Source organism: Felis catus, chromosome A3 (genome assembly GCF_018350175.1).
Source record: "Felis catus isolate Fca126 chromosome A3, F.catus_Fca126_mat1.0, whole genome shotgun sequence".
Classification (NCBI taxonomy): Eukaryota; Metazoa; Chordata; class Mammalia; order Carnivora; family Felidae; genus Felis; species Felis catus.
Genome location: NC_058370.1, coordinates 123,553,725 through 123,568,968, shown reverse-complemented (window position 1 = coordinate 123,568,968; position 15,244 = coordinate 123,553,725). Strand labels below are relative to the sequence as shown.

General features: G+C 37.3%; 1 protein-coding gene across 3 annotated transcripts in view; it reads left to right on the top strand.

Annotated features, from left to right (window-relative positions):
* Positions 1-15,244, top strand: part of TDRD15 (tudor domain containing 15) — a 701,518-nt gene that overhangs the window by 388,895 nt on the left and 297,379 nt on the right. Inside the window, exon 7 of one of the 3 annotated variants that reach the window (XM_045054883.1) lies at positions 14,098-14,659. The exons of the other annotated variants lie outside the window; for them this stretch is intronic. The gene's annotated coding sequence lies outside the window, so the exon portion shown is untranslated. Of the gene's footprint in view, positions 1-14,097; positions 14,660-15,244 lie in introns of those variants that run through there. 3 annotated transcript variants of the gene reach the window in all.

The following is a 15,244-nucleotide window of genomic DNA, read 5'->3' as shown; positions in this document are numbered from 1 at the left end:
AGTAGAAATTGTCGTATTGTTATCATTGTAATTCACATACTCCAGGTTTCAATAGTAGGGAGGTAAGAATAGCATTTCAGCAACAATTACACAAACAATTGTACATTTACCAGTCCTTCCTTTAACTTCTTCCAAATAGTTCTGGAAAACCTCAGATTCTCTTATGTAACTGATGGACAAGTTAGTGTTCTTAGCAACTCTTAGCAACTAATAAAATTAGCTACTTTTCTCTTCTTATGCTGTGGCTTGCTCTAATGATGTCTGCTATTTCAATGTTCTCTCTTTCTGTCCCCATTAAACTATTTAAATGTTCTAGTAATTTTAATATCTTTCATCTAGGTCACATCATCCCAGCTTCTTCTTGCCCCTGAAACCAAGATAAATATAATTATTCAGACTGTGAGCTACACTTTCAGATTGAAAATATTGTCACAGCTTATATCACCAAGTTTTCCAGTAAGAGGATCACTAGCTGTTTCTTGTAAATCTTTCTCTTTTTCAGATTTTGCATAAAGTAAGATATGATCTATAGTCAAATGAAGCGCATCTATTCCAGTCATTTGTTTTCACTGTCCACTGGGGGAATGAGGGAAGGTAGGAGAAATGTCCCTGGTTTGACAACAGTGCGTAATTTACCCGTCCAGTGAATATTCTCTCTGGGTCAAACTGAAATGAGCCACCTTGTCAATTAGTATGAGCATCCTCTTCAGTAAACAGATCTGTCTCTTTGTACTGCTTCATTGTGTGGAGAAAAATGTTCCTCAAAGTGAGTTGTTAGTTTATTGTGGTACACATAAGAATTTAGTTTTGTGTTGGCTGAATGGTTTATATTTTTAGAACAAAAGATTATCCATTTTAAAAATATTCCCTCTGGGGTCGCTGTGATTTCTTAGAGAGTATATGGCAGATGAGGCAACTTTAGGCAAACATTGATGTATTCCAGTTTGACCATAACTGAACTTCTGTTAGAGCAAGTGACACCCTCTCCCCAGCATCAGTTGCATAGAAACACCTACTGGGAAACCAACTCAAGTGATAATGGAGTTCATGCATGTCTGGAAGGCTGGAGGATGGGTAAACTCAGTAGTAACTAAAATGTAAAGTGAGGGTAAGTAGGCAGCACAGAGTGAATTTCATAATAGAAGATGAAGTCTGGCTCAACGGTCAAGATTCTGCTATAGGGCATGGAGGTGAGAAGAGAGAAGTTCTGTTTATGGAGTGTTGCTGGTAAAAATAACATTATCTGTAATATAATAGATGACCCTTGCTTGTTCTTTCACTTCTGTTCCTATCCATAGGAACACATATGGACACTATTTTTTTTTCTAGTGGAACTAAAAATACAAACACATATTTACACACTTATTTGTATAACAGATTAAAACCTCATTCCATGTATTGGAGCAGCCTAATTACATCCACATATAATCATTTGCATATGAAAAGTCCTTGATTTGCATGGACAATTATAAGTACTCTTTTTTTTTGCTGATGCAAATGAAGAAACACCTTTGGAAAATTGGCTTCATAATTTCTAATTATATATCATTGAGTGGTACATACAGTTTTAGGGAAGAAATCGGCATCATTTTAGGAATAAGAAGTCATTTAGGAAGATTTTCTGTGAGAGAAGTGCTTGACAGAGTATTTATTTTTCTAGTAATACTTAAAAATTGAGCATTCAATAGTCCAAAACTGAAAGAGATGAAGGACAAACTTGGCGGTTCCTGGATAAATACAGAATTGTATACCTGACTTTGTTTAACATCATATGAAGAATTTTATGAATATTTTCATTAGAAACAAGACAGGATTGTTCATAATCTTTGCACAACTGAGGATTGAAATCCCTAAAAGGAAGCATTGTAGGAAGTCATTGATAAAGTTTAAAAGGGTCACATCTCTTGGTTTAGAAGGCAACAAACCATGCTACACATTTCAGTCACATCCCCCAGGTTTTTGTCTCTTTAAATAAATTTCAAGGTGTGTTAAATATTTCCGAAGGGACAGTGAAACTCTAACAACTCTAAACTAACAACTCTAAACTCTAAACTAACTCTAAACTAACAACTCACTTTGAGGAACATTTTTCTCCACACAATGAAGCAGTACAAAGAGACAGATCTGTTTACTGAAGAGGATGCTCATACTAATTGACAAGGTGGCTCATTTCAGGATTTTAGCCATTGTCAGAAAGCCCAAGATCTCTCAGAAGACTGATTTTTTAACATGATCTTTAATGTTGACTTTCTGTCCAAAGTGTTTCGTCTGTCTTAAGGTGTTTCTTCACAGTTATCAGTTATTTAGATATGTGAAATTGCTTCTTGGCATGAACACAAGCAGGAGGAGAAAATTTTCCATTCCATCATTTATGTACTTTAAGTAATTACACTTCATTTATTGGGTCATGAGAAGTGACATTTTGTTTCTAAATGAATAGAGTTATAATGAATTCACCTCGGATAGTTAAATCTTAAGTCTGTAACTGAGGTGACTCTGCCCTTATAAAATGACTCTGTAGTAAGCCTTCTTTCCCCCTGTTTATCTAAGAATATAGCCATCTTGAACACATATAACAGATGCCTCCTGTATGGCTGCTGATTTCTCTATCCAAAGGGAGGTTGAAAATAGATCTTTTCAAAGGCTTTGGGAGGCTATGTAAGGAACACATAACAATAGTTCAGTGACTCAAAGTTCAAGTAGGTTGCATTCCCAGCTTAGAGGACAAGCCGTTTCCCTTCACTTTCTTTAAGGTCCAGATGGATTTGTATCTGCCACAATAATTCTGGGTATCATTCTCCTCACACATTTCATTCTTATATTTTCAGATCTGTTAGCAATTCCATGAACTGTCATTGACTGGGCATATTGATTAACTTTAAACTTTGAATTGATTCTCAGTCCTTTCATTCATTCATATATACATACTCAGAGAGAGAGTGAGAGACAGAGACTGATAGAGAGACAGAGACAAAGAAGTGTGAATATGTATATAAATATATATAAAACTGAATATAAATACATGTATATTTATATATGTTTATTATATATATGTATACTATGTATATGTGCATATATACACAATATGTGTGTATGTATTCCAATTGAAGAGTTCATCCATATAGTTTTTTTAACTGTCATGGGAGTAGGTTTTGAAATCTGAAGTATTTTTTAGAACAATTCAATAATTATAAGACCTTCTATATTTATAAGACACTTCTATAATTATAAGACCTGTGATATATGTTATGTTTTTAGTAACCTTATCATGAAGGTGAGGTAAATATAACAGTCCCTCTTTTATAGATGAGAAGACTGAACCTGACAGGGTTTAAATGATCAGTTCAAATTGATAGCACTAGTAACTGAAGTACCAGGGCTGAACTCAACCTCAAAGACCCTCGTTTGGTGCTCTAATTGTATTAGGTTTGTGTGTTCCTCTCTCGTAGGTCTAAGAGCGCCTACCATAGCCTTCGATAAAGCATAGATTCTATTTTTTTTTAATATATGAAATTTATTGTCAAATTGGTTTCCATACAACACCCAGTGCTCATCCCAAAAGGTGCCCTCCTCAATACCCATCACCCACCCTCCCCTCCCTCCCACCCCCCATCAACCCTCAGTTTGTTCTCAGTTTTTAACAGTCTCCTATAAAGCATAGATTCTAAACTAATACTTGGTAAATTAACAGAAGTTACTTCCTTAGAGATCCCAAAATGTGCCCCAATCAAGTATGCCTAGTGGTCTTACCTGTTAGCCCAACTATAACATCTTGAAAAATGCTGAGCGAAAGGGCTATAACTTAGAAGATAAAAATTGTCATCTTAAATATCCTGGATATTTATATCATGTTGTACATAACATATTTTGAGGCAGATATGAGAAATGGGGGCTATGTTTAATGTATATCTCATTAAACAACAATAATTAATACCAATATACTATGGCCTGATGAAGTTTGCAGCCTGTCTTCTGTTCTGAAAATTTCTTCAAGGAGCATTTCAGTTTCCAAACCTGCCGTGCAGCCTCATCTGCCTGTTAAGCACCCACTTGCTCTGTCTTACCCGGCCTCCTGTGAGACTCATCTTTATTACACTGGGCTGCAATATTTGCCCCACGTTTCATGCATATCTCTTTCAACCCCACCACCAGCTTAACACTTGGAGTTAAGCATCAGTACCAGAGCTGCTTTTTTATTTTCCCCAAAGCCGTCTAGGTCCTTAATACACGCTTCTTGCATGAATAATGCAATCTAAATAAACAAATTTTGTTTTACACTTATCCATCTGTAGGCATATTCTATCACATTCGGATCACCACAATTTAGGAGATATGAGAGGAGGTAAAAGGGAAATGGTGACTGTGATGAAGTGGATGCAGACTGAGGTCTTGAACCTAGGTGAAATGCCTGAAAAAACTGTAGTTGTGGCTGAGTTTATGTTTACATGCAACTTTCTTTAACAGATTGTAAGCTTTCGAAGATACCTATGAAGCTTAGCACAGTGTATGGAAAAGAGTACATACTCAGCCAGCATTTGTTCACCTGATTAATAGGAGATATTCATAGACAGGTGAAGAACATACCTGCACCCCTACTTCCTCCTTTGCATCCTCAAAATTCACCATTTGGCTAACCATCTGCCCACAAGGTTAATGTTTGGTAAGAGACAAAACTGTGAAAAGTAGAGAGGGCAGACAGTGCCCTTGCAGAATAAATGGCCTGCAGGATTAGTAGCTGTCCTACATCCCTCAACAGTCACGGGTCCTGGGCTGCCACTTAGGAGCTGAGAAAACGTACTCTTTGTGACATGTAGTACTCGTAACAGAGATAGTATGTCTTACAACAGGTAAACAGGCCTCACCCCCACTCATGGAGAATGCAAGAACACTGTCCTAGGGCCAGAATATGAACTTGCAGCTTAAGCTGGGCTTTGCTAAAACTTTGAAATGTATCTCGTAAGGGAAAGCTGATTTTGTAGAAAAGCACATAAAAGTTAAAATAAAAAGGTGCTAGCTTAACCATTTCATTAACACTGGGTGATTTTCAGGTACTAAAACATTAAATGGATTATCGTTTCCTGTAAGTGGAGTCCAGAACTCATATTGGCTCCTCGAGCTGCAATGTCTGTTAATGTAGCATCATGGGCAAGGGGAATCGGAGTTTTTCTACATTGTGAAGGAAACTTGTCATCATCTTTTCCAAGATCTGGTCATCCTGGGCCAATCACTGGGATTTGAATGGGATGGTCATGAGACAGATCTGCTCCCCTTAGGATCCTGTATCATATCTGCTGCTCTGGGGACAAGCTGATAATGGTTTTGCACACAGGATCCTGGGGTTTCAGCAGATAAGAATTCAGACTTAATATTACCGAGGATGTTCAAAATCATGTCAGAGAGAATAATTTCACATGAGGATGAATAAATAATACTTTGAAACTTAGCCTGCAAATAAATGATGACTTCCGAAAACTCTACCTATTCACATCCTATCTTTTTGAGCAAAATTGGGCTTACCATATAGGCAGAACTGCCCTCCATTTCTAACTTTAATAATTTCTGCTTTGGCACAGATATTCTTTTTTTCATTAGAGATTTTCAGCCAGTAGAGTTAATATCTGAATATTTTATTCTATATATTTACTTCCAGCTTAACAGGACTAAAGTTTGGTAGAGCAGTTTACATGTAAGGAATACTAATAAGAGTGAGCAGAGGAGGGGCATCTGGGTGGCTCAGTCAATTAAGCGTCCAACTTTGGCTCAGGTCATGATCTCCTGATCTGTGGATTCAAGTCCCGCATCGGGCTCTGTGCTGAAAGTTCAGAGCCTGGAGAATGCTTCAGATTCTGTGTCTCTCTCTCACTGCCCCGCCCCCCTTGCTGTCTGTCTCTCTCTCAAAAATAAACTTTATTTTTTTTTAAAAGAGGGAGCAGAGGAGAGAAAGGAAAGAGAACAGAAATACAGTAGACAATGACCATGTCCCTTATATATGAGTAGTATAAAAGACAGAGTGAGAATCTTAGGAAATCAGGTCAGAAGCAAGATATTTTGAGAAAGATTTAAAAAATGGCACAAAGAGTTATAGTAGACATTGCCACAACTTTTACCAAATAGTGGGCATGTGGGATTAAAAAAGAAAAGACACAAATATAGGTGAACTACTAACATTATTAGTAGAAATAAAAAATTGGCTAATGGATTCCCATACCTAAGTGCTTATAAGTAGAGTTTTGAATTTATAAAGAGGGATACATTTTGATACTTCCAAAAACAGAATTCATAGAAAATTTATTTTTGCTCTTTGTAACAAAAAATAAAATCACCAATAGGGTGTTTGAATCCATCTGAACAATAATGTTGCTGATTCCTTTGCATTTATCAATTTAGCTTAGAGTAGATGAGTATAATGTTGGGAAATGGCTGGAGGACCAGTCAGTCATTTTTGTTTTATAATATTCCTATCGTGGTCTTAAACTCTAGTTCTCATGGTGCATCACCATATAACTTTCCAGATAAATATCTTGTCATATCAACTAAGCAGCCAACTTCTTAGGGGAAATCATGTATTTTACTTTTTTTCCCTGCCATATGGCGCCTAGAACAGTGCTGGCCACATTGAAACACACACATGCATACCCAAGACAAGCCTTCTTCTCCAAAATCCTCACATATTGAGAGGACTGGGTTAGAGCTATGTGGTGGGCAGCTCCCACAATGCTGCTCTCAGACAAATGCTGATTGCCTCTGGCAAAGAACTGTCTCTTGCAAGCATTTCTGAAGACCGGAGCATCTCAGCATCTCCTCATTTAGCATGAGGACTAGCATAGAGTGTGTATCCAGTAATTGACAAAGAGGCATATTTTATTAGTGATTCTATTTAAGATGCAAGACAGCTTTGTAACCTGTACCTCTATAGCCCTTTCACATCATTGTTCTCTCAAAGGATTATTCAGCATAAGGTGGAACTAAAATTCATGAGAAAAAATTGGGTCAACTAAGCCTCAGGTGTTGAATGTGACAAGAGAGAATGTATATGACTCCTCTGAGCTGAGGCACTATGTGTCCTGAGATGAACCAGGCATAGGAGAGGGGGAGATTGACAGTCATGCTGAGAGGCTGGAATAGAAGCAGTGGCTGTGACTTGAAAATGGCACAGCTCCAAGATTTGGGAGCCATGGCGGAAGCAGGTGACGATTTGTTGAGCTATCTTAGTCTCCAAAAGAACAAGAAAAGACAGTTCCAATGAAGATGAAAAAGGATAGAATGTGATAAAAATAAATCTGAAGAAAAATAAGCATACAGTAGGCACACATGTAAGTGTACTAAGTGTGCTTCCACTTTGGGGTCACTATCCAGATTGCCCTGGCTCTACAAAGCCACATGACTCCTTTCTTCTTTTCCTTCCTTCCTTCCTTCCTTCCTTCCTTCCTTCCTTCCTTCCTTCAAGTCACTACTTATTAACCATTTTATCAATGAGGTTTTCCTCAACCATCATGTTAAAAAAGAGCAGTGCATTTTCTCACACTCTACCTACCCTGCTTTTCTCTATAGGAGTTTTCACTTCCCAAAATACCATTTTTTACTTACTTATTTATGGTCTGTCTCTTTTGAGTATAATGAAAGGTCCCGGAAGGAAGGAATGCTGTCTGTGTTTATTCTCTGCTGCCTCCCAGTGCTCAGAACTTAGTAGGGAATGAATGAATGAATGAATGGCACCGAGAACAGGGAGTGCAGAATTCTGGATCCATCCCAATTCTTATTGGATGGGTAATCTGGATCTGCTGGGTAATCAGATTTTCTCTACTGCCTTCAGTGTGTCATCTGTAATTATGTGAGTTAGGAGAGGTTGGGAGGAAGAATAACATCATATTTCCCCAGGGAAGAAGCTAGACTAGTCCATTTCTTTGCATTTCTTCTGGTTCAGAGTCCTATGACTTTGTGATTTTATGATTTCATGATCTAAATGTTACGTTTTCTCCCATAGTGAATCCTTTGCTTTCAAATTCCATAAATATCTCAATTTTACATGAAATTGAGACTGATTGATTGATTGATTGATAAATGCAAACATAAGACCAAAAAAAAAAAAAAAAAAAAAAAGAAGCCTGAATAAGTCCTGATGTCATTGGTTCCACCAGTTACTCTTTGTTGGCAAATTGGCTAAAATATCCAATTTAACCAAGGGGAAGGGCATTCAAAGCAGTTTTACTGATGTATTTTCTTTTTTACCACCTGTTATTTAAAAGGATTGACCAAATACAGTAGGCAATTCCTTGGTTGTTATTTAGAGAAAGCTTTGAGCTTAAATCAATATGATATTTTGCTCTGTAGGTATTGAAAATCATTCTACTGCTGTCACTAATTGCTTTGGTATTCCGCAAAAGTACAAAGTGTCAGCTATTTATTAATAAATCTGTTTTTGTAATAGGGGGTGCATCTTTACTGTTTATCATGTACTAGCTGTAAAAAATACTGAATCCCTGAATAGAGCATGTAATGAAAGACTCTGTCAGTGCGTGGCACATCTCTTGATTAAAAAGCAGGTAACAGGATGCACAAGGAGAAGGACAACATACATACAATTCTTCTAAAGCCCTCATCGCCAGTGATCACTCTTACATGGATTAAAAGCTGTCAGATATAATCATTTATCAAGCAGTTGTGAAATGGGGAAATATAAAATTAAGAAAAAATTTCTGATGGCTTGTCATAGTCAGCCACTGGGCTAAGCTTGCATAGAATTCATGAGATTAAGTAGATAAAATACACATTTATTTTATTCTCTGGTGCAACTAAATTGAGAAAGGTGGTTTGCAAGACAGATTTCTCATCCCTTTTACTCAGCAGTGAGTGATAGAGAAAGCAGTCCTCTATCTTTATCTTTTCAACAGAGCTCTTCTAGAGAGACAAACTATAGCTCCAAACCATTCTGGGAAACAAAATTGTTTCCTCAGACAAGGAGTGATGGAAGAATGTACTCCTTAATCATATTCAAGTCATCATGTACCCAAATTTAGTGCTACAAGTAGATTTATATTTATGGAGTATAATTTGGGGCACATTGAGACAAACCTTTTAGCTCCCAGGGATTATTTGCATCAGCTTACCCCAGTTACTGAAGTCATTGTTACTATGCTTACCAGCCATAGGGACCAAAGTCCCACGGATTATTTTTTCTGCTAGTTCAGTTTAAGGATGGTATCAATAAATAAACTATCAGGATGAAAAATATGAGATAGCTCCTGGGGACCCTGCCTTGGAACCTCAGAGGATCTAAGCATGTTTATGGAACCTCCAATTAATCTAAACAGACAACAGGACTCTGATTTTAGAAAAGAAAAGAAAAGCAAACTAAAGCTTTTTCAGAACATGTGAATTAAATGTCTAATACCATGTGCCAAGCAAAGAGGGAGGAATACAAAATGATTTCTGTTCTTAGTGGGAGGCAAATATATACACACACACACACATATACAATAAATATGTATATATTTGTACATATATACACACACACATATACACACACTCACACACACACACATATGCAATATGCCAACTGAGGAATGCATTATGTTGCTTGGGGTCTGTAGAGAAATTAGTGACACACTGAGCTTGATGGAAGGGTTTAATAAAGCTTTTTGGAGAAAGTGATTCAGGGGGAGACTTCTATAAAGACTGAGAGGTCATCAGATAGACGAGGAAATTTAAAATATTGCAAAAGAAATGCAGGAAAAGGAAACCACCTTGCACAGTTCCTAGTACCTCGCCTACAGCTACTGCTTCTACTTCCCTCAGCCTAGCCTGATTCATTCATTTTTCTCTTCTGGAGCACCTTTCATTCATATAGTCCTATGTAGCTTAAGAGTATTTACATGTGTCTGCTCATTTGATATTCTAGCTACCTTCAGTAGTATATAGGTATAGCAAAGATTGACCAAGCACTAAAGGATATTTAAGTGATGATTTTCTAAATTTTTCCATGTAGAGTACATAGAAGTCTCTGTTCTACGTGACTAGGAGAGAAGTTAGTTTATTACATGTTGTGGGTATTATAGGAAATTAAGACTTAATGCTCTGGTTGAGAAAGCATAAGATATATGTGCACCAAAATTACCTCCTCTTTGTCTTGACCATGAGGATAAGCTACATTTTTCAGCCTCTCTAGAAGTGAAGTGGGCCCAAGTAACTAAGTTCTAGTCAATAGAACACATATAAATCGATATGTGCCAGTTCTCAACCAAGCTAATCGAAATCCTCCTGCATGCTTGCCCATATGCTTTCCTTCTCTACTGGCTGAAATGGGAGAGCTCTGAGCATATAAGGAAAAATAGAGCCGCAAGATGGAAGGCTCCTGAACTCCTAAATTACAGTGTGGAAGGCCACCTGCAAAACACCATTATTGAACTGTTAAACAAATAAGAAATAAAGTTTTATTATGTTAAGCCATTAAATTTGGGGAGTTGTTTCTTAATCAGCCTTCCTTGATTAATATAGCAGAAGGGACATTGTTCTCCCAGATTTACAACAAAGGAAAGGATGATTCATAGAAAATAAAACTTGACCAAGGCAAAATGGCAAGTAGGTGATAGAAACTCCACTTGAGCACACATCATGTAACTCTAGAGCTGCTTCCATTCTCTACAATATCTTCTATGCGTAGAGGGCAGAGGACTGACTCTCTACTGCACAAGAACTAGGTCTGAGCATAAAAGCTACTTAATAACCAGTGATTAGATGAATGCAGCCAGTTGAATATATGCTTTGGCTTTGAGGATAAAGCCCTATGGTTATGCTTCCTTCAAGAGCTGACTGAGCCTTTGTCCTTCTAGTTACTGCTAGAGTATTGGCATGCTTTCCATTTTCTCCTACGCAGTTCCACAAAAGGCCTGTCTTTCTGCTTTTTCTGCAGCTTTGCTACTCAACACATAATCTATAGACTAGGTATCCTTGGAAAGTTATTAGAAATACAGAATCCCAGGCCCCACTCCCAAGCCTACTGAACAAAAATATGCATCTTAACAAAATATCCTGGTGATTCTTGTGCATATTAAATTTTGGTAAGTGTTGGTCTATAGCATTGCTTTACCCTGATATTTGTTTTGTTTTTCTGAACTATAGTACTCTCAGCACCTGTTGTCTCTTCCAACTAGTATCATCTTCATCTCAGTAACTTTCTATGTATTCTCTTATGTTGACTGCAGCCTTATCTGCTTGCAACTATGTTGATGTATACAGACCTGCTTTGACCTATATCTAGCCTAGTTTTGATTTCCCTCCATGTGATCTAGCCATCCCAGACTGAGAATCTGGTGCTAAAGGCAGACATCACTCCTGTAAATGTGTACACAAAGAAGCACATTTTAGGTGCTTTATGCTCATTAACATCTTAGTTAATTTAAGTGTCATATTAGCTCTAGGTATTGAATTGAAATCTGTGGGAAATGAGCTCTAGAATAGTTAATTACTATGTAAGTCTATATTAAGAGGGAAAAGATCAGAACATAAGAAGTTATCTTGGGAGGGCCTATGTTGTTAGGCACCTGTTTCCATTAATTTTGGGGCTAATCAGCACTTGATAATCCTTCTCTAGTACATAGCATGTTGGTTGGCTCTCCTTTTATGGCATTGTAAAAATAAAAGTAATAATATCAACTCCCTGCATTTATATGAGAATATATCACTGCTCTTAACTGAAATACCTCAAAAGTCAGCAAAGATGAGTCATAGCATCCTATTTCAGCCTTCTGCATCTTATTGCTACCTGGGCATCCAGCTCTGACAATCGGCCAGGAACAGAAGTGTAGAGGCTTATACGTAGAATTGACACAGACAGCTGTAGTCTCTAAACTGTGGCTCGAATATTTTAATAGATTGTATTTGGAGTCTCTGAACCTGAAATTCAATTGCTTAAAAATAATTCTGGCCTCTTATTTATTGGGAACCTGAGTGTGTGGCCCATTGTTCTCCAGCTGCTGACATGTAAGGGATTTTTGGTGGCATCATCGACAGCTGTCCTTAGAGTGAGGTAAAGAAGACTGTGTGTCTTTGGGCTTAGTGGCTGGGTTTCAATTCTGACTCCATATTTTCTTGCTTTATGAGCTTGAGGAATTTGTTTAACCTCTCTAGATCTCGGTTTCCTCATCTGAAAATAGATTCACAGGGTTCTTGTGAAGTTAAATAAGACATGGAAAGTACTTAGAACAGAACAGGCAGCAGTACAAGATCATCAAGAAAACACAGCCATTGTCTCTTGTGCCCATTTGCAGCATTGTCATCCTCCGTAGGTGTGGAAAGAAAAGAGTTAAAAATAAACTAATCTTTATCTTTGGCTGAGATCTTTCCTTCTATTTGGATGAAATAGCACAGTAGGTAGGGACTCTAGGCTGGCAAGTGGCCACATGTAGGCATTAGACATAGAAGTTAAAATAGTATTGGCTAATTCATTTTCTTGAATATTGACCTTACTTTCTTCCTGGAGAACTAGCTTTCCTAAGTCTTCCTGTCTGATTTCCAACATGGTCACTATTATGCATGGCCACAGCTTTCTTGAGTTGATCCAATACATAAAAACAAAATGTTTTCTCTGAGTTTCTCTATCAGTTCCTGGCTCTGGGAGTTCTGCTTTGAGAGCAAGCTTTCTTATAGTGATCAATATTTGTGTGATAAGGAGCAACAGCTTAGTTGTCAACCATCATGGTTCAGATGCCTCTTAAGACTAAGTGTCTTGTGCGATTCTGATATTCCATCTCACATTTCCCTCTTCTGTGGTGTCCAATCATTCGTTAATGATACCAAAGCGTAACGCATTTACAGGGTATTGTATACTCTTCAAATCTTTCAGAACTGCTTTAATACCATTTTACGGGCCTGTGCAATTCATCCAAACCCTTAAATCATTTTTCTTTCCCCAGCTTAAAGCCTTTCAATTCTATACCTCCACCGATAAGGCTTAACATTATAACAGCTTAAGATGATGTTGCTGTTAGACATGTAAGGGGGAAATAACTATTGTATCATTGTCAGTGTTTATCATCAGGTTTTTTATGGTGCGCATCACAGAGTACTAAGACAACCAACATTTACCAAATTCTATTTTCATATTTAGAAAATGTCTTTGAACAGGAAATGACAATTGTGACAATGTTAACTGACTTGCTTCCAGTATATTTTCAGCAACGTTATTTTCAGAATAATCAAAGCCTCACATTGGACTTATTACTTTTCTTTAAAAACAAATATTAGGGGCGCCTGGGTGGCGCAGTCGGTTAAGCGTCCGACTTCAGCCAGGTCATGATCTCGCGGTCCGTGAGTTCGAGCCCCGCGTCGGGCTCTGGGCTGATGGCTCAGAGCCTGGAGCCTGTTTCCAATTCTGTGTCTCCCTCTCTCTCTGCCCCTCCCCCGTTCATGCTCTGTCTCTCTCTGTCCCAAAAATAAATAAACATTGAAAAAAAAATTAAAAAAAACAACAAATATTAAAAAGCAAAAAAATTAATATGCATTGCTATACTATAAAACAAAATTGAAACTTTTTACTTTTTTATTGGAAAGTATAGGTTTTCTCAGACCTACTCTATTTCTTTGAACCCAGTATTTTTCTTTTGACTTTCTTGGTATGTCAGTCATAACTCAATTTTCTCTCTTTTCATAACATTCTTATCATTGTGGAATAATTATTTTGGTACCTCCTGTATTCCCTATTATTGAAGGATAGTTTTTCATGTCATAATTATTGAATTATTTACTTTATTTACCTTGATTAAGGTACAAGGTACTATGTACCTTGTACATAGTAGATGCTCATTAAATATTTCCTAGAAAATTGACTGCCAAAATGAAAAGAGCATAAAATATTAACTAGAAATACTGGGTTATAATTTTGGTTCTGTTCCTAGAAATATGCCTATGGGTAAGAGGGGCAGACAGACTCTTAAATTGGTCCTATATTCCCTACCTCTGGATGTTTACACCCTTGCGTGGTTTCTTTCTCTGGAGTATAGGGAGGTCTGTGACTTGCTTTTAATCAATATTTGGCAGGGTGATGAGATGTATGAGAGTACATCATTATATCATGCAGCATTGTGGTTCTTGCCTTCTTAGGATATCTCTCACTCCCTTGTTGACCTTGAGGAAGTAAGTGGCCGTAGTGGGGAATTCCACATGGCAAGGACTACGGATGGCATCTAGGAGCTGAGAGAGGCCTCCAACCAATAGCCAGTAGGAAACTGAACCATAAGGAACTGAATTCTTCTAACACCTAAATGAACTTAAAAAGTGGGTTCTGACTCAGTCGAGCCTCAGATGAGACTTTAACCCTGGATGACATCTTTATTGCAACTATGTGACACCCCAAGTAAAGAACACAAACTCTTCTCCAGACATATGACCCACAAAAACTTCAAGAAAACAAATGTGAGTTTTTTTTAAGTCTGTGGAAATATCATTAAACAATAGAAAACTAATACAGTAAGTGACTCACTGAATATTGGTCTCCATAGTTGCAAAATATAAATAAAAATAATCTGTTTTATTTTAGTCATGGGATTTTTTTAAAAAGTTAAAATAGAAGGCAGTATATTAAAGAGCACTATGCATCCCAGTGTTTATAGCAGAACTGTCAACAATAGCCATATTATTAGCCCAAATGTCCATCAACTGATGAATGGATAAAGAAGATGTGGTATGTATTTACAATGGAATCTTATTCAACAATCAAAAGGAATGAAATCTTGCCATTTGCAACAATGTGGATGTAGCTAGAGTGTATTATACTAAGCAAAATAAGTCAGTCTGAGAAAGGTAAATATATGATTTCACTCATATGTGGAATTTAAGAGACAAAACAGATGAACCTAAGGGAAGGGAAGGAGCAAAAATATAAAAACAGAGAGGGAGGCCAACCATGAGAAACTCTTAAATACAGAGAACAAACTGAGGGTTGCTGGAGGAGATGTGGGTGGGGGGATGGCCTAAATGGGTGATGGGTATTAAGGAGGGCACTTGTTGGCTTGAGCACTGGGTGTTCCATGTAAGTGATGAGTCACTGGGTTCTGCTCCTGAAACCAATAAAGTTAACATACGCTGTGTGTTAACTAACTTGAATTTAAATAAATTAATTAAATAAATTAAAAAAAAATAATAAAATGCTAAAAACACTATTTGAGCATTGTATTTTATTTTTTTTAAATTTTTTTTAGCGTTTATTTTTGAGACAGAGAGAGACAGAGCATGAACAGGGGAGGGTCAG